This window comes from Pelecanus crispus, chromosome 2, assembly GCF_030463565.1.
Source record: "Pelecanus crispus isolate bPelCri1 chromosome 2, bPelCri1.pri, whole genome shotgun sequence".
NCBI classification, from domain to species: Eukaryota; Metazoa; Chordata; class Aves; order Pelecaniformes; family Pelecanidae; genus Pelecanus; species Pelecanus crispus.
In genome coordinates this window covers 36,666,707-36,686,810 of record NC_134644.1, presented here as the reverse complement: position 1 = coordinate 36,686,810, position 20,104 = coordinate 36,666,707, and the positions used below count along the sequence as shown (strand labels likewise).

Genomic DNA, 20,104 nt, shown 5'->3' with positions numbered 1-20,104 from the left:
TTCCAATGCACAGGGAATGGACCAAAGCCAGCTCCAACAGGAGGGTGGCTGCAGGAAATGCCGCCAGTTCCCTGTTATCTGCCGCCTTATCTCTGCCTACCTGGGAGGCGGGGTGGGAATTTCAGCCTTTCACAGAGGGACTCTTCACCCAGGGCAAGTGTGCCCGTTTGGCTCAAACATGCAGAGCATGGACTGAGTCAAAGTGCGCAAGGCATGCTGACACTGAACTTTCGGAATGTCTTGAACTGATTTTGGCCAAACTGACTTCTTTTTAAGTGGAATCGGTGCCGTTTTCTCATGTAAGGAAGACCAGAGAAAGACCTGATTCCGCTTCGAGAAGTGCTGACAGGAGAGCACAGAGTGAGGAGAATAGAACATGGGGCATAAAAGAGATGATAGAGAGACAATAGAGTGACTGAACTTGGGTGTCCTCATTTGGATTCTCCCTTTCAAATAACCAGATATTGCTAATGCATTTTCTAAGAACAGCCTCGATAGAGAGTCCCAGGAAAGAAGTGGGGTATCACTTTTTTTTTTTTTTTTTTAATGTCCTGTTCTGCCGGAAAGGCAGCTGTAGTAATTTTGGCCAGCGGAGAGAGATTAGCGCTGAAACGCAAGCATGAGGCAGCGATTTTCAACAGCAGCAATCCGCCTCTGCTCAGTTCCCTGAGCGCGGCAGAGGGGAGCCATAGCAATAATCTTCTATAACATTAGCTTGCCCATCTGTGGCGTTAGGCATAGGAATAAAGCGTACCACTAATGGTATGTTTGACTACTATCAAATTAAAAGATCCGCTTGCAAGGTGCCAAGGGATTAAAACAGCCAGACCAGATGAGCTCAATCCTCCAGACAAGCCTGATATTTGCCTTCTGACAACGATCAGGGGCAGATACAGCAGGGAGAGGAACTCCTGCCTCCCTCTTTTTCCACTTGTGATAGCGGATGTACGTGTCTTGGAGAGGGATTTCCTTCCACTGCCACGTAGCTCATAGGGTGTTCGCTGCAGACAGCCAAACTTTTCCTTTACCTAACCCAAGTGAAAATACTGACTATTCCTAAAATCACCAAAGCTTGGTAGAAGACTACATTTCCTCAATAATGTATTTTCTGCAGCTATTTTGTAAGTTAGTCTCATTTGCAACTCTAATTTTTAATTTTATAACCTTATTTTACAAGTTGTCCTCTTCTCCTTGTGTCATGAAAATGTCTGCTCCTTAGCAGTTTCCAAAGAATCTTTTTGTGCTGATCACTTATATGGCAATCAGTCTTGCTGATGTGTATAGTTATATCTTCAGAGTGAAATAAAAGCCATGTTCAACTGTCGTTCCTCATCTAAAAGCTTCTAAACCTTCAGTTATTATTGTCTCCTTTCGCATTTTGGGGTTTTGTTTAATTTTTTTTTTTTGTTTATTTTTTTATATGATTGTCCCTGTGACTTTTCAGAAGTACAAAGTATACTTATATGCTCCAGTGGAAGCTGCTCATTAATGCCTTAGAAACTCAGTTTGATAATCTAGGACAAAGCATAGCATTCAAGGGAAAGAGAAACTCAAATTTACACAACAGCATTAAAATACCTCTGCTATTAGTCTAGACAGTTTCGTATGGAAAACCACTTTTTTAATTGAGACTGCACAGAAAAGAAATACTTTGCTCTGATCTGTCTATAATAATGTAATAGCACTGTATTACACTGAGCTACACTGATTCATCAGTAGCCACATTGTTCAAAATGTAGTAAGCTCTGAACAAGCAGCACTTGCTCACGAGTTAGCTGCAGGTCAGGAGGTTTTCCTGTTAGTACTTTAAAATGTGTAAGTAGTATTGCTGAGGCTCTAAGGTATAATTTCTAGATACAGATGAATTTATTTCCTGCATAGCATCTTTGTAATACTGCGGTTTACTGTTCTTGAATCCTTCTATTGCTATTCTTCATTTCACTGTACAGGTTAATTCTTTTTTTCTTGTCATTTATACTATAAACCAGATGGCTGCATCCTGACAGACAAAACATTCCTAAAGTGGGATTTAAGAAATTTGCAGTGTTTATCCAACTTTTTCTCCTGTCTGAGCAATGGACATTACGACTCTACATTTCTGTGGGAGCAGAGGGGCCAGTTCTGAATGTTGTAAAAAATCCTCTCAGACTGCCCGCACATGCAAGTTACTCTGGGTTACAGTCAAGGGTGAGTTTATAGCCATGGAGCCAATCCAGAATCATCCCATGTGTCAAACTGTTTTCTAGGATCAGTATAGCAACTCACAGACCTGCTCCAGAATGTTTCTTCTGCCAGCAAGCAAGCCTACGCCACTTTTGCTCCTGATAACCTAGGAGATTTGCAGACGGGAGGCTGTTTTCAGGAGAGTTGGGTGACACCAGCATAGAAATGCTACTGCTACTGAAGAATTCAAGACTGCAGAGCCATCATGGTCAAAGCTTGTCACCCCTCTTCTGTCAGCCATCAGGCACGTGTCTGCACAGAGCCCAGCCATCCGCCAAGGTAAAACCCAGTGCTACTGGCAGCAGCAGGAGACCTTGCTTGCTGAATGCTGTGAGTCAACTAAATGGCTATATAAATGGCATTCCTAGATGGAAAAATAAGGTCTTTTAATAAAGTAAGAGAATTATTAGGGCTGCAGTATGTTCCACTCTGGTTTATTTGTGTACTTGGTTTGACTGTTTTTTCTTTCTAATATTCTCCACTATTCTACAGTAGTAATACAAACCACTTTGGAAATTATGACTTCAGATTGCACTGTTGATAATAGGAGAAGGAAGACAACTAAAAATGTGGTGGTGTTCTCTGTAAAAGTGTTAGTTTGTATGTGGAAGAAAATGCCAATTGTTGGTGGACCATTCAAGTGGGGTCATGACAATGACTAAACAAGTAACTTCCGAATGTCTTGAGTGAGATGGAAAGCTGATGTCCTGTTCCCCTGACACATTTTTGGTTGAATCCCTCAAAACTTGGAATGGGGGATCTTGAGTTCCTACAGATCTTGTAAAAAGTGGAGATGATTTCTTTGTAGTCCATCAAGATGTGAACGCTTCACCCATTCTACAGCTCATTTCTCTTAAGGATCTTTGTGTTGAGCATTCACTGACATTACAGGGTCTGTAAATGTTTATGTGCCTCTCCTTTACATTTTCTGGAGTTTTCGTGGGACAAAGCATTAGTAGTATCGTCTTCAACAGTCTCCATCAAAAATCCTGAGCTTCAAAAACTGGAATTTTTTTTTGCCCATGCATTTTCAAATGAATGGTCACCACTGGCTCTGCTAAGAGCTTGAATGTGTGAGTATTAAACCAAGCTGCCCTGTGCTGTATTTGAAGCCAACAGGTTGAACAGGTCATTAATATCCTGCATTCATGTTTCTCATAAGCAAACATTGCTTTGAGAAGCTGCACTTCCCCAAAGAGTGCTGGTGCACTTGGCTAACGGCCCTTTACTTTTGTGGCTTTGTAAGTTCTTTGCTTCTCTGTTGGTAGTCTGCCAGGGATTTTTTTGGTAAAAAGCTCTGGGGAATGCTCGTTTTTCTTCCCTAAAGGGAGACTTGCATCATTTTTAAATGAGACTAGGATGTGTAGTAACAGACTTCAATTTTTTTTTTTGTTGAGTGTATCATATGCAAATACCATGGATTTCCATGCCTTAAGCTAAATCAGAGGTTTAGAGGAAAAATTCTTAGCTGTAAATTCTGTCCTCATTTTCAGCTTTATCTGATTAATCTAGAGAAGGCAAATAATGCCATGGTCTTCTCTAGTCAACTTCCAGGCTGGCAGGTATGCAGTCGTAGGTGAAAGAGGTCCTGGAGATAACTGTTCTTGGGGAATATCTGAATGCCACAGGTCACTTTTAAATAGACACAGCTCCTTCAAATCAAAACAATTGCTGGCATTTTAACTCTGGAATGGGAATATCGTAACACTTGCCAGTGAACCTAGATTTGCACTAGGAGCACTTTGCTGCTGTGGCTGCACTAATAAATGGCATCGGGAACTGATTCCACAAACTTTTCTCATGGAAAGAGGGTAGCTCTTGCTTTTGTCTCCATCACGGGGCAGTGTGCCTGGGGTGGTGGTTGACGCCTCCTCGTAGGGCTGCGTGAGGCACCAGAGCAGAGAACTGGCTGCGTTAGAAATATCCCCATGGCCTTTTGTCTTTCACAAGCATGATACCTACACGCTAACTGTATTTGGCTTTTTTGTGATCGTCACCCACTATGTCAACACCCTGTTTTGACAAGGATCCCATTTCATGAATTTTGTGTTTTAAATTACTGTTGGGCTGTGCTTCTATAAAAAATCTCTGTCCCCTTATAAAAATAAATTAACTGTAAATTCCACCTGTGTTTAAGGAACTTCTTTGTTCCCTTTGAGCTCTCTTCTAAGCGTGAAAGATGAAAATTCAAAGAAGTTGAATGACAAAGGAAAAGAGGGAGTTTTTTCAGTCACCAGGAAGATGATGAAGCTGAAAAGAGAACACAGTGAGGAGCCTGAGCATATAGGAGGTACAAAATGGTATAAAAGTTTGTTGTTTTTATTGTTTGCTCTTTTTAACGTAGCACATTAGATGTAGATTGTGTTTTACAAAGCATTCAAAAGGCGAGTTCTCTCTCTGAGGAGCTTTTTCGGTGCCAAAGGAAACAAAAGGGGTGTCAATGTTTATCCATAAAGTAATCACACCTGTGAATGCATACCAAGTCTAATTCAGTTCAGTAACCATGGGATCTATTCCACTCTTACATAAAAGTTCGATGTGTTGCTCAATGAGACACCTGTAGGTCTAAATGTGTTTACCTTCATTCATGCCTAAATTTTTGGTGCCCATAATCTCTTTATCAGACTCCTGTCTCACTCAGCCTGACATTTAGCCATGCATCCTTGTTCTGCTTTTCCTGGTGATTGCCTTTCTGTGACATTGTAAATTACCTACACATAACCCAAGTCACTTAATGACACTTTTGTATTTTTTCCTGGATAGCAGCGGTTTCTTTCTGCACTGAGAAGAGAAGTTGCGTGGTACCAGCGATTATTTTTGCCACTGTATGCAAAATGATGCAAGAGAGAGTACTTCTCATGCTTCAGAGAGCTTTATTTCTACATCAGAGCTTAGAATAGGGAAATAGAGCTGAATGCGGGTCGATGTAATTTATATCCTATCTGAGTATAACGAGACATGTAGACTGTCCAGCTGGAGAGCTTTTACATATGCTATAATGTGGTAGTACTGCTTAACAGGGCCACTGATAAATGTATTGTAACTCCATCACCAGAATCAGATGCAAGGCTTCAATACGTTCCTTTCGGGAGATAACATTTCATTAGCGGTTTATATGTGTTGGAAATTTTTCTTAGGAGAAGGGTAACTAGAAAACCAAAATGCACTATGCACCCGCAATAACTGTTATGTGATTTCATGAAGGTATTCTAGCTCAAGACAGTTTCCAATCCCTCCTCTTAAAGTGAACCATTTTTTGTCAGAAAAAGAAGGTCAGGAGTCCCTATGCCACCTCGGTGGGCTGACCTGGATTCCAGGTGATGTTTGCTGAAATATGTGGTAGAAGAAATCTGGCCTTTAGGCAGAAATAGAAAGTGGTTTTCCAGGAAAGTGCTCTGACCTCAGAGCTGTTGGGTAAGTTTGGGCAGGGGTGAGGGCCTCACTTCCTCTGTGGGCTGCCTTTTGGGAGGAAGAGCTGTCTGTATGGTGAAACCTGGGAGGGCTGGGTGTTGGATCCTCCCCGGCAAAGGGTCCTGGCTGCCTGTGATAGACACCTGCTTTCCGAGGCGGAAAGGCTCCTCTCTCTGGAGTTTCTTACAGGCTGGTGCAAGAGCTCCTCATGCAACAAATCAGCTCTCGCTCGCCCCTTCCTCGGCGGGGGCTCTGCCCGTGCGTGGCAGGGGAACACTGCGGCTCTGCCTGCCCCAGCCAGGCACTGCTCGCTGTAAAGTCCCCTGGTATCACTCATCCCAAACGTAGAATGTTTCCCCTGCTGATGCTAAAAACACACGCGAAACCAAAAGTTAAAAATAAAACAAGAAGCAGTGTAGTTGAACCACTCTGATCCGAAAAACCCCCAGCTTTTTCTTACGCCTGAAACTACATGTGACAATGGCAATTCTGGTGTGTGGAGGGAACAGGTTGGGTAACTCCCTTTGTACTTGAGGTCTGCAGCATCAAGCGTCACTCCCTGCTGCTCTTAGTTTGATCTTCTTCATTGGTATTTATAAGTGCTCAAATCTTGGGATTTCTATGGTCTACTTTTTTCTGATGTGGCTTGTCTGGACTTGTCAGGATGAAGTGCTTAGACTATCAAAATGTGTCTACATGAATGCAGCCAAGTGTACTCTCCTTATTCCCTGTGAATGCAGTAATCATTGGCAAACATGAACAGAGAGCAAAGACCTTGGTCAGAATTACAGGCACTTTTAAGAAAGGCTAAATTAAACTTGTGTTTCATTTCACACTATTTTCATTACGTGTTTGTAATAGTCTATGCAAAATTTCTGCTGTGAAGTTGTATATTTTATACATTTTGTAAAATTGCTACTTTCTAAAATTTTATTTTCTACTAATTTGGGTTTTTTTTTTTTAAAAAGGACTTTTAAAGAGTCATATAGAAGGCATTCCTTGGAGACTGCTATGCAGTTACCAGCTACATACTATGTCTCCCATTTAGCCTGGGTGCCACGTGCCTGTTTAGTGAAATCTGCTGCTTTCTGCCTGACGTCTAGCATGTGGTTCCACAACTGTTATGAGCTGATATCAATGTGGAAAAGATGCTACCAAAAAGAGTGTAACTGCCAGTCTGTAGTCTGACTTCTGCCACTAGTCACTTTTTCTCACCACCTCCCATGTGTGTCAGCGCTGGCATTTGAGCAGCTGTGTCAGACTGGGGAGAGGATCTAGTTGGAAAATAAACCACCCAAAGAATTTAATAAAAAACAGTTTTCATCAGGATCTCTTCTGTGATCTGAGTCACTGCGTGTCTGCCTGAATGCTTGTGTCAGTAGGATGGAGCCAGCTGCAATGCCTGACTCCTAGGCTGTACCAATAACAAACAATAAAAATCACCATGGCTTTGTGTTGAATGTGAAAAACGTTTTACCTCGTGTCAAGGTAACATTCACCTCTCACGTCTCCAAAGCAGCACATACTCTTGAAACCAGATTAAAAGAGAAAGTTTTAAGACATTGACATATGCATCACTTTTTATTAACAGACAAAGCTAGCAGCTAAATTCAATTTGAATTCATGAGGACTTTTGTCTCCCCACCTGCTTTCAGCTCCAGATTATGTTTTGGATGTATTTTCTATTCCCTGAATGGTCTTTTTGGGCAGCCCTAGCCCCTTGCCCGCAGAAAGCCATTGCACATGTTTTATGCTGTTGTAACTCCACTGATTTTGACAGGACTCCTTTTGCCTGATGAAAGACCAAGGAGAGTCAAGCTGACGAGTTTTGCAGCCACAGACCACGGTCCGTCCATGCTTTGCCATCTGAATAGGTAAGTCCACAGCTGACAGTTTTTCCTACTAAGCAATGTGATGGGGTTGCAAGACCCTTTAGACTGCAAACTTTATGAGCTCCTAACCTCTGGAAAGCAGAGCTTTTGAAAGGAGCGTGGGCGTGTGGACAGATGGTGCAGCCAGATCTTCCAGTGCTCTTGGATTTACCGAGAACCTCTGCAGAATCAAAAGCCTGCAAACAGTCAGCAAAACAAAGCTGATGTTTTCTGGCTTCCGATGGTGATAAGAAATGCATGGGAGGCTCCTTTCACATCTCTAGAATTCCATTACTTTTTGTTTCATGTTTCATAGCTTCCTTATTGTGTCCACGCTGAGCAAATTTTTGTATATTGTTTCAGAGAACTGGTCACAAGGGTGATGAAAATAACTGCTTCTCAAAAGGGAAAGCTGTTTTAAAACTTTCTCAGTGGTATTGTAAAATTACTGTAAGAGGGTGAACTCAATGGCAACATTTCTACTGAATTCATTATGAATCTGGCACTGTCCTATACATAAAAGGAAAGACAGACAAATGGATAAAGTGGGAAATGGCTTCTACCATCCCTCCTACTTTCTGTACAATTTGTTCACTCTCTTCTGAGCCTCAGCTCCTTCTCATCAGGCTTTGAGAAAACTTTTTGAAAAGTAGTACCATCAAAACAAAGGCCAGCACAGTAAGGAAGGTATCTGATTTTTTGAGTTACAACAAGGAAGAATATGAGTCAGATCATATCAGAAAAGGAAGAACTACTTGTCCCAAACATAAGATGACATCTGCTTGATATCTTTTGCTTGCCATTGACGTGGGGCACTTCTTTGCCAGGGAACAAAGTCACTCTACCTGTTCTGCCACTTATTCCTTTCAGTTAGCCCCTTAAGTATTAGTAATCTTGACATAGCCTGGAGTAACATGAAGAGTGTAATCGTTAAATGTCACAAAGTATACGATGGGACCACGGCATTTCATAATTCCAAAATGAAGTTCCAGGTTTTCTGGAGTGACAAGCTTTTTGTTTTGAAATAAATTTGCTGTGGCCACTTGCCAGAAGTCATACCTTTTTTTAAAGATTTTGAAGTAGATGATTTTTTTTTTAATTTGAAAAAAATGTTGAAACACTTTTAATTGGTTCAATAAGGGCCTTTTCCTGAATAGCTCCTCCTGACATCTGTAGGAATCTGTAATCCCACAGTGCAATGTCTCTTGTCTGCTGACATTTGCTATTAATTCCCTACTGATATGTATACTTTTTGTATCCTCAACCCCCACCCTGCACTTAGGTTCTTTTTTGCCAAAATGTCTTTTCCCCAAAATCAGCTTTTGCCTAAGATGTTCTTTCGTGCGCATGTGGTAGGCTTCCTTTCAGTGTTAGTACAACATCAAACTGTAAAGTATAGACAATTTCAGGTATCCCTGACTCTGACCTGGACTGAGAACACCATGGGATCCCGTTTCCTTGGTTAGCATCAGACTATATTTTTTTCCTGGTAAAGCACTGGCAAAGTCCTTTGGAGCAGCTTGTACAGCTTGTTCAGCTACTTCTGCTCTTCCCTATTTTATTTTTTCTCTTTTGCCTCTTGCTTTAGCACTTCTAACCTGCCATTCTCAAGCAAGATTTTATCAGGAAGAAAAAGGTCACAAGAAAAGCATTCTTATGTTACACTACCGCAAGCCATGGCTACCCTACAGCCTGGCAAGAGATGTCGGTGGCAGTTTTGCATCCCCTTTGTTTTCTTTCCTTCAGTAATCTGGAATGGTTTTAGTAAATCAGAAGTTATTTACATGAAATAGAAAATATTCCTTTTTAGCTGGGAATGCTGTAAAAAATCAAGAGTGGCTCCTGGTGTCTCCAAATTGCAGGACAGCTGTGATAGCTGCTCGGCTTTCTTGTCTTGACCAGAAATTGAATTAGAAAACAGATACTAGAATGGGGATTTTTTTGTGCTAAAATTGGGCACATCTGAAGATGTGGCTATTTACAAACTTACTGTACATTAGGTGACATGTAACTGATCGTTGCAGGGGACCATTAGCACATGATGTCCCTTGCTCTGGAGCTTGGTAGCGATGCTGCGTGGATGACGTTACACCTCAAACGTAAATGCCCCGGGGCCAGGGACTGCCAACATCGGGGTCTGCCTGTGCAACGCCACACGGCCGGGTCGGCACCGAGCACTGCCACAAAGCAGATAATTAAGAAGCCACAGTGGCCTTCTGAACCACAGCTCCCATCATCTTGAATATCGTCCTCAGTGACACAGCTGTCCTCTTCCTGATGCAGAAAAGAAGCATAATTTCTTCAGCTATACCCCATACCTTTACTACAGGCAGTATTCATACTATACTGTAGTATATGTCAGCTATACTGACAGTGACAGGAGCGAGGGGGAGCCGGAGGTGGTTAGCCATCCGGGGGCATTCCCACCCCTCAGGCTCAGGCTCCCTTGATCCGATTCATAGCAAAGCTGCCGAAAACTCCGCATGCTGTTTTACAGACTCAGAGCGAGGAGGAATCAGCTCCTCTCCCTGCTGTGGGACAGACAGCAACTATGACCACGCTCGACTTTGTAGTGGAGAAACTGTGGTAGAGGGATGGTCTCTAATGTAAATTTTAACCTTGGCTTTGAAAGGAGCCACTCGATGGCACTTCACGTGGCCTGGAATTGTTCTTGAATATTCACCAAAGGGTCATGTTGTGAATGCTAGCTTGAGATATTTAAGTGTGTCTCTTCGCATTTCAGTTTCTCCAGCTCCTTTCACGGTGTTGTCTTAGATGTGGAAGATCTGCAAGTAGGTGCTTAGCCCCATGTTTCTGAGTAATCCTGTTGACACCGATGGTGACACTAGGCCCACGCAGCAGTGAAACAGATGAGGGTGTCCGCTGGACCCGGGCTCTGCTACGACGAAGCTTTTTTTTAAAGTAGGTTGTCTGAAGCCTTTAGCTTCAGTGCACATTTCCCAGCCACACGGAGCTGGCAGATGTAGTTACCTTTCTCTCAGGCAGAATTTTATGCAACATGACAGGAATATGTTAAATGTTGCCTGAAAATAAATGAAAGTTTTACAGACTGAGCAAGAGAGCACCAGGAGAAAAAAACCATGAGATATCCTGGCATAAAACATCATGCTGAGGCATAGTAAATAGTCAGTTTTACGTACATAATGTAGTCTTATCCTATTACAAATAACCATCCACATTCGCATGGTTTGCGTCATTTCTCTCTGCTGACTTCTAACTTTCCAGTCTTCTGTGTTTTATTAATTACAGTTAGTTTACAGTACTGATAAATCTAATTTTTGACAATTCATACCATGTAGGTACCATTTTTCCAAATTGAATAGCAGTGCCCACAAAATTTAGCTTTTAAGCTTAATGTTCTTACCATTGAGCTGCAACCTAAGGTTGGGGTTATTGTTGTTGGCAGTTTTTTCTTGTGTCATGTTTTGGGGTTTTTTTTAATGATGGTTTTGTAAGGGGCTGCGCAGATGGAAGAGTTAGGTCTGGTTTAAATTGCTAGGATGAAATTTCAGAATTTCCACCCGACATGCGGTAGGAATTTTATAGTATGTTTTGAGCAGAGGACCAGGGATTTTATTCACAACTGTATTTGAACTTAGAAAGCGAACCTGTTTAAATGTGGAGTATCACATTAAAAATTGTTTAAAAATCTATTTCTGTGTGTAGATTTCTTAAAGATTACAGGAGAAAAGATTTTCTTGTATAGGCACCTCTTGTACCAAGGGATTTTTGCCACTTCAAGAAGTGTACGAGAAGAATTCAAGAAAACTGGGAGGAGGCCAACAAAATCTGTCTTGTTGATATTCCCCATATTGCAAAACTATTTTAGCTACGAGTAGTATAATAGTAGTACTGGTAACTTTTGCTGGGAATGCGGATTGAAAAGGAGAACACAACTAGGATAAATAGACATGTCTCAACAAAGAAAGAGATTAGAAGGAAAATGAAACCTCGCCTAGTGGTAGCTAACTCTTCATCCATGATTTCACCTCTTCTCCTCACTGTTTTTCCAGCTAGTAATTCCAGAAATGAAACTGCAGAGCTATGGCAGTGTTTTAGATCCCCATGACCTAACAGATAAGTTCTGACAATAGAGATATAGTTGAAGAAATTACTGCCTCCACAGCTATGAATATACTGCCAGTTATTGCTCGTTTGTCTCTTTTTGTACACTTTTGGGATGATCGTAAGTCATTTGGGATCTCAAGTGTGTCACCATTTTTCTGCCCTTTCTACTGTTCAAGATACAGTGAGGCTGGCGTTTTTCCAGAAAACTCCTGGATTCTTGTGGGGCAAAGTGTGCCTATGAATTTTGGAGGGACTCTACATGAAAGCACAGCCCTGGTAGCAAGTATTCTTAGTTTCAGACCTCTCAGATGAGGACAATAGCACACATATGAAGAAAAGCAAACCTGGGCCCTTTAGTTAAGAAGGTGGGAAGAGGAGAGGACCCAGGCAGTCTTATGTGGTTGGCTACAATATTATGCAATCAAGCTCTCAGGAAAATTTTGAATGAAGGGGCAAATAGAGGTTAAGAGGTGAACAGGATAAAATGAAACATGACTTTACAATGTTGGATTGTGTCAGCCCAATAGACTCTTTGAGGAGCTACTTCCTACACAAAGGAAACATATGTTTCCTTCCTGGGAATTTCAGTTAAGCCTTTTCATGGAGTCTTGTTGGATGCAGTGATGAGGGAGCTGTGAGGAAACAGGGATTAGGTGTGCACACAGCTGAGTAAAAGGGAGAGAGCGCCGCTGAGTGTTAGTAAGTGGTGAGGAAGGTATTAATGAGCTGGGTGCTGCGATGGCAGCAAATATGCGGATGGAAATAACCGTGGAAGGGAAGAACCCTAGTGTATATGGTGGATGTGCTGCCAATGTGGTCTTAGAGTGGTCTGGTGAGGTATATCCAGCAGAAAAGAGGGGCACTTACTGCCCTGATTCGAAGGTGTTTCTGAGATTTCATTTAAATTTTGCTCATGTTTCTGATTGCCTATGTTAAACTGGACTGACTGAAGGGTGCCCAGAGCGGTCAGAGGGATGGAGAGCTTTGTGCTGGAAAGGAGTTGGGAAATGGATGCTGTGTTTAGTCTAGCAAAACAAAGCCTCAGAGGGGACCAAGACTTACCTATTAGCAGTGTAAATACCAGAGAGGACACCAGTGAACACATGGGACTAACCTAGCTGTGAATAGAAATGTGTGTTTCAAAGGAGAAAGTGCTTCCTAACCACGGAACAAATTTCCTAACCAGAAAAAAGTTTTGCAGTGGGATTGGTCAAGCACTGGCACAGGTGCCCAGAGGCTGTTGAATCTCCATCCTTGGAGGCGTGCAAAGCTTGAGTGGACGAGACGCTGAGCAACTTGATACCACTTTGAGCTGGATGTTTAAGTAAGGGGGTGGCCTAGGCACCTCCAGAGGTGCCTTCCACCTGAATGATCTCATGCTCCATTAGAACGAAGAAGCTCTCAGACACTTTTCTCACATTAGTGAGAAGCAAAAGGAAAGAAAGGAAAAGTCCTCAAAACCCAAAATGCTGTTAAGGCAGACCTTTACAACAGGATGATTTTGTACATGTAGGTGGTAGGCAGGAAAGAGACCTGAGGACCAGGGTGTTCTTTCCAGGCTGTGAGCCTTACAGGGAAGACATGCAGGGACAAGACAGGACATATCTTGCCATCTCTTTTAGTATTTGGGTCTCACAGCTTAGCAGCAGCAATGATGCCTTCTCAGCATTTTTTGATACAGAGGAACTTGGCAAATTATTTATTGGTTGTGTTTATCATTCATTTCCTCAATCTAGTTTTCACAAGATTCAGGGTATTTTGCAGGAGAGCTGAGAATGGCCAAGTAATGACCAAAAAGTGGTGCTGAGGGTTGGGAAAAATCTTATTTTTCAATGAAAAAGAGTACAGCTGAGGCAGAACAAGGGTATAGAAAAGGACTGGGGGGAAAAGGAAAGAATCAAAAGAGAATTAAGGGAAGAAGGAGGAAGAGGAGTCCAAAAGAAGTTCAGATTTGCTAAAGAGATTCTCAAAATTGAATTTCTTTGGCAGGTCCAGTGGCACAACCTCTTCTAAATCATTTAGAAAGTGAAATGAAGTGGAGAAGCAAGATTGACCTGGCTTTTAGTTCTGAATCATGGAATTATAGGGGTTGCGAAAGACAGGGCATTAGCCTGGGCAGAGTCAGCAACAACAGCCCTCTCTCCCTAACTCCTTTTCTTCCCCAGTGACCCTACGCAAGTTTGTAGGACCATCTCTATGGGAAAGAGACAATTGATTCATCAGGCCCATCCATCCTTGAGACCAGCAGGAAAGATCCCTTTCTTGTTTGTAACTCAGTTTGCTGCCAATGTCATTCCACTGAAATAAATGCAGACAATTGGCTCTTAGTCCAGTAGACCTACTTTTAACACAGAAACACATATGCAAGGACTGGGCTGATACTTTACTGAGCTCAGTAGAAATATTATAATTAGATGCCCAGGAAAACATATTTTTTAAAACAGTAATTTTTTTTACATTGAAGTAGCAGGCAGAAAATAAACATACAAGGGAAAACCTGAGTAATTTAAAGGATGTTTTCATGTAAAAGGATATCTTATTCACTGCTTTTGTTTGCATCTGAAAGGAAAAATTTTGTATGCTTTTGGTAATCTGTAGATTGAGCTACAACTGTTGTTTCTGATGCTAAAGAGGTACACAATGAGTTGTGTGATTTTCAGTGACTAAGGCTCAGCCTGCCCGAAGCTATATATCCAAAATATAAGTATAAACCTTCATTGAGTCATGATGCAATTCTCCTGGTGTGGCCAATGGGACGCACCCTAAAAAGCTGCAAGTCTTGGTGTCTATATACCTGCAAGGTGCAAGAGAGCTATATGTGGAAGATGAGTATAATTCTGCATCCTCTCCCTGCAGTTTTTCTCTGGTTTTGCACATGGATGCACTGCTTCAGCCTCACACCGAGAGCCAGGGCATGGCTTTCTGTCTCCTGGTACCCTGCAAGGATACCTGTGCAGGGACACAGGTCTGATCATTGAAACAAAAACCTCCTCAGGAAAAAATCTGAATCATCTGGAAATGCCCTGTGTTCATAGCCCAGAGGCAGACAATGGTGCATGGGCTGGCATGTCTCCAGTGCCTCAAAGACCTAGGGAAGTTACACATAAGCTGATGGAAGATGTGTCATTCTGGGGAAGGCATTGGGCACTTGCAGTTGGGCTGCCTGACACCTGAGGACACGGCAATCGAAAAGTATGCTAGCTTGGCAGTTGGACACTGCAAGAGGGGCCAAGCGAAAACCAAACTGTGTCTGTGCTTGTACAGAAAAGGAATTCTCAAATGCTTTCTTCCACTTCCCTCACATACTTGTTTCCTTTTTCCACTATGATCAATACAGACTATCTGTCTCATAGGCACTAACCTCAGACAGCTGGAGATGTTCACCTCTCATAATGTCTTTACGTTGCACACATTTCCTGTCAGGACGCGTTGTCTTTCTCACCACAGTTATAGTTAGTGGGATTAATACTCTGTGTGGCTAAAAATTTGCTTTGCACCCTCTTCTGAACCCTCTGGTCTTTGAGGATCACCTCTTGAATACATCCTTGCTACTACCCCTTCCAGTATCTCCCTTCAGCTTTAGGAGCGCTCAGTCACAAGTGGTCTCTGGATCTGTCTCCTGCAGCATGGTCTCCGCACCTATCTCCTGTTTTGGATCCCAAAGACCTTCCCCTATCTGATCTACCTTTCCCAGGTGGACTGGCTGTCCTCCACCCCTGTGCTCTCTGGCTGTGGCTTGTCTGTCTTAGTGGAGGATGCAATGCTGCAGTGCATCCAAAAAGCAATGAAAGGAAAGATGTACTAGCTCCGGGATGCCAAGGACTCATCTGCAGGGGCTTGAATGGACCTGACTACCACTGCCTTGCAAAGACCAGTGCCACCTCAGGAGGTCAGGGTCACGGCTGGTGTGCAGTCCTCTATGGAGAGGAAGAGAGGAAGGTGTTTGGTCTGAACTCAGTGTGCATGGAGGCAAAAGGGAAATGAGTGCCTGGGGATCAGGTTGGAAGTGAGCCCACAGGGACAGGGGGAGGTTTCATCCAAGCGCTATATGAAGAGTCAGCCATTGGCAGCGTCACCAGCCTCATGTGGGCTGCACGGTGGATGGATCTCAGGGACTTCAGACACATCTAACAAGCAGGGATAATTACTACAGATGGCAGCTGTGTTCCTGACATGCATTCACTGTTGGGAGAGGCCAACATTGCTTGAGGAGGAGAGATTTGAATACTGAGGTAAACAGAAGACTGAATGAAATGAATCAATAGCAGGCTCTGTCTCTACTAGTGAAGATGCCAGAGGCTGCCAGAGGGTGTCCCCAGGCAAGGAGACTCAGACCTCTGTGTCATTCAGTTATCAGAATATACCTGGTCCCACTTCAGGCTAAGGCAAATATCGCTCTCCAAAACTGTTTTTGGGCATGGTTTGGGGGTTAGGACCAATCAATGACCACTCCTAATAGGCAGCTTGTGAGCACCCACCCTGTTTTGGAAGGTGAGGTGGTTTAATAACGTGAATATGGGCTTCAGTGCCTGAGAATAGTTTTAGTCACACTTAATTCACTAACACAGTTGTAGCATTAGATGTTTGGTAAAGTTTCTGGCACCTAAATTAGAGCGAGCAAATTCTCGCCAAACTGCCTAAGAAATGGGAAAGCCTGGGCATGAAGTTATTGAGCCAATCTACTGCACTGAGTGATGACTTGTTTGGCTCCTACCTTGTAATCACCCCAAACCAGACCTGTATTTACCACCTTTGCCATGCACTGCCACAGTCTTTCTTTGTTTTTCTGACCAGTTGTGTCAAATACAGCTGCGGCACTTCACAGCAGCCAAAGAGTGCGGTGTAGCAAGGACCCATAGCCTAGGCACACCTCCAGAAGGCACAGTCCATGTTTGCAACCTTGTGCTGGGACATGCCCTTCTCATGCAACCCAGAAGAGACCTGGTCGCATCACCTAATGCACTGGATGCATTCTCCATTGTGTTGTCCCATGCTTGCATTGGAGAAGTCAAAGTCTTAATTAGCATTGGTGGAGAAACACCAGCAGTCTGTGGTAGGTCGGTCCTTTCTTCTCCCTTGACCAGCTCTCAGGGGAAGGACTGTTGGTGATGATGGATGCAGGACAGTCTCCCTGCACAAGAAGATAGGGGATGGTGTGGAGCTTGAAATGTTGGGAGTATCTGGCTGCACAAGGTCTTTTCAGGAGAGTCTGGTCTGAGATGGCGCATAGTGAACAAGGTCTTTACCAAAATCCCCTTATACAAGGGGGCCAGTCGAAGATGTGCTGCCAGGTGTGGAAGTTTGAATGGTTGTTTCAGCTTCTGGGACAGATTTTGCTGTGCTGTTTTCTGGATGACAGGCATTATAACAGAAGCACCAGTCATTTCCTTGTAATTATCCAGCTAGTAAACATAGGTTCCAGTAAGCACAGTCTCCATAGCCTCAAGGTCAGGGAAGTTTGTGCTTCAGTTAGCCTCTGTTCAGGACAACAATTAGATGCAAACAGAAGTTAAAATGTATGCCTAAGATCCATTGAAATCAAATCCATGCTTTAAATGTTTTCTTGATCTGGCTTAGTCCACTTGCCATTTCATTTATTACCTTATGAAATCATTCTCCCCAGACTAAGCTAGAATTACACCCCTGTAATTTAGGGACCAGAATTTATACCTGAATGCCTAAAAATATCAAAACAGCTATTATAAACCCAAGTTATGCGACTTGACTTTGCACCTCCATTACACACAGTGAAGGAGCAACAGGAAAAAAAAAAAAGAAAGAAAAATTACTAGGAGAGATGTTTGCCCTCCAGCTGGCCTATGTTCTTGTAAAAGCAATAATCTGCGTCAAAGTGATCTAAACAGAGCAATCAGCAAAGGAAATTAAAACTGTCATTCTTTGACATAGAATACCACTCAATAAGAATGCAGAACAGCTGTAAGCTAAATAAGCCACCTAATATTTAATTTTTCATGTTGTTCTTTTTACAGACATCACAAGAGTGTTACTTGCCCGTGGCTTTTGTCTGGCAATTAAGTGGTTAGTGCTGGTAAATTATTTCTGCCATTTAAAAATGTATTTTTCATATTCTCTTGAAAAACAAACAGGATAAACTGTAACTGGTAACTGCTTTTGGAATGTGAATTGCTTTCTAAGTCTTCTGAGAAAAGAAAATGCAATTTCCAGGCCTCAGTCCTAGAAAAGCAGAAACCAAAACAAACTCACTTGCATTTTACATGCCTGTTTTTAGAGAACAAGTTTTGCTTATTACAATTTCCACTTCATCTAGAAATATAAGTTAATGCATAATTTAAAAACAAAATGAAGAAAAGACAAGACAAAACCCTTCCAAACAATTCAAGCAAGGCCTATTCTCATTTTGGCCTGGCTGCTTACATAGTTTGAGAAAAGAAGAACTTGGCAAGTGAAGAAGCAAAAGTTTTCCTATTTTAAAATGCTTTATCTTTCTTCCATTTTTGCTGTCATTTCAGGCAAGTTTACAAGAACTATATCCGGAACTTTCTTAGGGTTGCTAAAACATGTCCCTCCGCCCCTCAGTCCGTAAAAAAGACCTGCTTCACGTCCTGTATTGAACGGCTCTTACCTTGACAAACATTTTCATCGCCGCCTCCTTTGGACTCAACAATGCAAATAACATATAGGAGCTGCGGTGCAAGTCAGCTAAGTAAATGCTCTCTTCACTACTGCTCCAAAATGGAAAGAAAAATGCCCTCCTCATCCCTGAGGACAAAAATGGCAGTGGAAGTGCAGGCTGGGGCACCAGCCCAGGTACCGGGGTGCGCAGGGCTGCCGAAGGGGCTGCCAGGGGAGGATTCTGCCTAGAGATGTGAAGAGCGAGAGGATCCTCATGTCTTTTGACCCGGCTCCAGTTGAGCTTCCTCAGACAAACTTGCCACCTTTCTGCTCGATTTCCCAGCCTCCTAAATAAAGGGAACTCAATTAGCTAATCTCATTTGTCCGCTTCCATTCTGTACCCAAGGTGATTAATTCACAGCACGAATCCTATCAGGAGGATACGATAGCAGCATTGCCACTCTCACAAATCATGCATTAAACAAGCATTCCAGAGAGCAAGAGGCTAAATATGCAATAATTATTTGTTTCTCCCTACATTTGCTTTACTGGGTTTGAGCCTCTGGCGCATATTAAGCTGTTTTTCAAACTCCTGTCTATCAACACAAGGCTTGACAATTGCTTTATGGTTATCATTATCATTATTATTATTATTATTATTATTATATGCAAAAGTCCAGTCCACCTTAAGGACTCTGAGGCTATTATGGCTCTAGTAACGGTACTGCCCGTACTGGAACTCTTAATAAAGTACTGTGAACTCATGAGGCTTTAAAGTGAATGAGGCTGTAAAGAAATGCTTGTCCTTAGCATGCTCGTAGTCATTCTCCCCAAAGATAAATTGCCTAAGGAGGAAAATACAAGGCAAACAAATTTACTATTTTATTTTAATATAAAATACACAGGGAATGTTACTGGCACACCAAAGTTAAACACCCTGTCAAGCAAGCTTAAGGACTTCAGGCTACTCTTTACTTGAGGAAACATCTTTGCTGGCATCAGTCTGGGTTTTGCTCATAAAAATCTCAAATGTTTCTTTTCTCTTTCTGCCATTCACAGTACTAATGCACAGTAAGGATTACTGAAAGTTATATACTGTTCAAGAATTGAAAATTGCTCAAGGAAAATACAATTCTGCTTCTTGGCTGCATTCAGGGTCTTCTGTTGTGTGAAGGAGTCTGGTATTCTCCATTCGGTACTGTTATTAGCGTGTTTGGGAATTAGTAAATGACTGGGGAGAGATTTTTCAAAACATAAATAACAGCAATGGAGCCATCTCCCATGAGTGTTACAACTGGTCTTGATTGAGTTTCTGAAGCCAGGATGCTTCCTTTGCTTTTCTCTGGGCTGCTGCCAAGGCTGATGCAGTGGTCCTGCTGGTAAGAGCCCTGGTTGCCTTAGGGCACTCTCCTTGGCACAACCTCATGAACCTCACAGATGAGGAGGTGAGAGACTTGCCCAAGAGTGTGGGTGATCTGCCCTCAGGAGGAGACTAGGAGCTGTCTGGGAGCCTAAACTCACCAGGGTTTGTCCTTTTTACACCTCAGCATTATAGCTTGCTGCTTTGCTGTTGCACCCTTCTGCCTGTGTCCTTCCCCCACTGGACCACAAACTCATTCGCTTGGTGCTGCTACCATGCTTAGGAAAGACCTCAAAGGATTGATCCTCACATCAAATTGTGAAATATAAGACTACAGCTGTTTGGGACATGTGGTATAACTTCAGCTCCTTGTTACCCTGTTACAGCCCAGAAGCCTCTGAGATGGTTTGTCAGTCTTTTCTTCCAGCCTGGCATGTTTTTCAGAGTTTATGAATAGCCACTTGCATCAGTGAGCACGTGATGATATACTACATACACCAGCCTTGGGTGACAGAGAGGAACTACACAGGGCCGTGAATTTCAAACTACCTAGCAA

General features: G+C 42.6%; 1 protein-coding gene across 1 annotated transcript in view; it reads right to left on the bottom strand.

The window, feature by feature from the left end:
- The window catches only part of NUP42 (nucleoporin 42), a 223,017-nt gene that overhangs the window by 164,145 nt on the left and 38,768 nt on the right, over window positions 1–20,104 (bottom strand). The window lies entirely within an intron of this gene.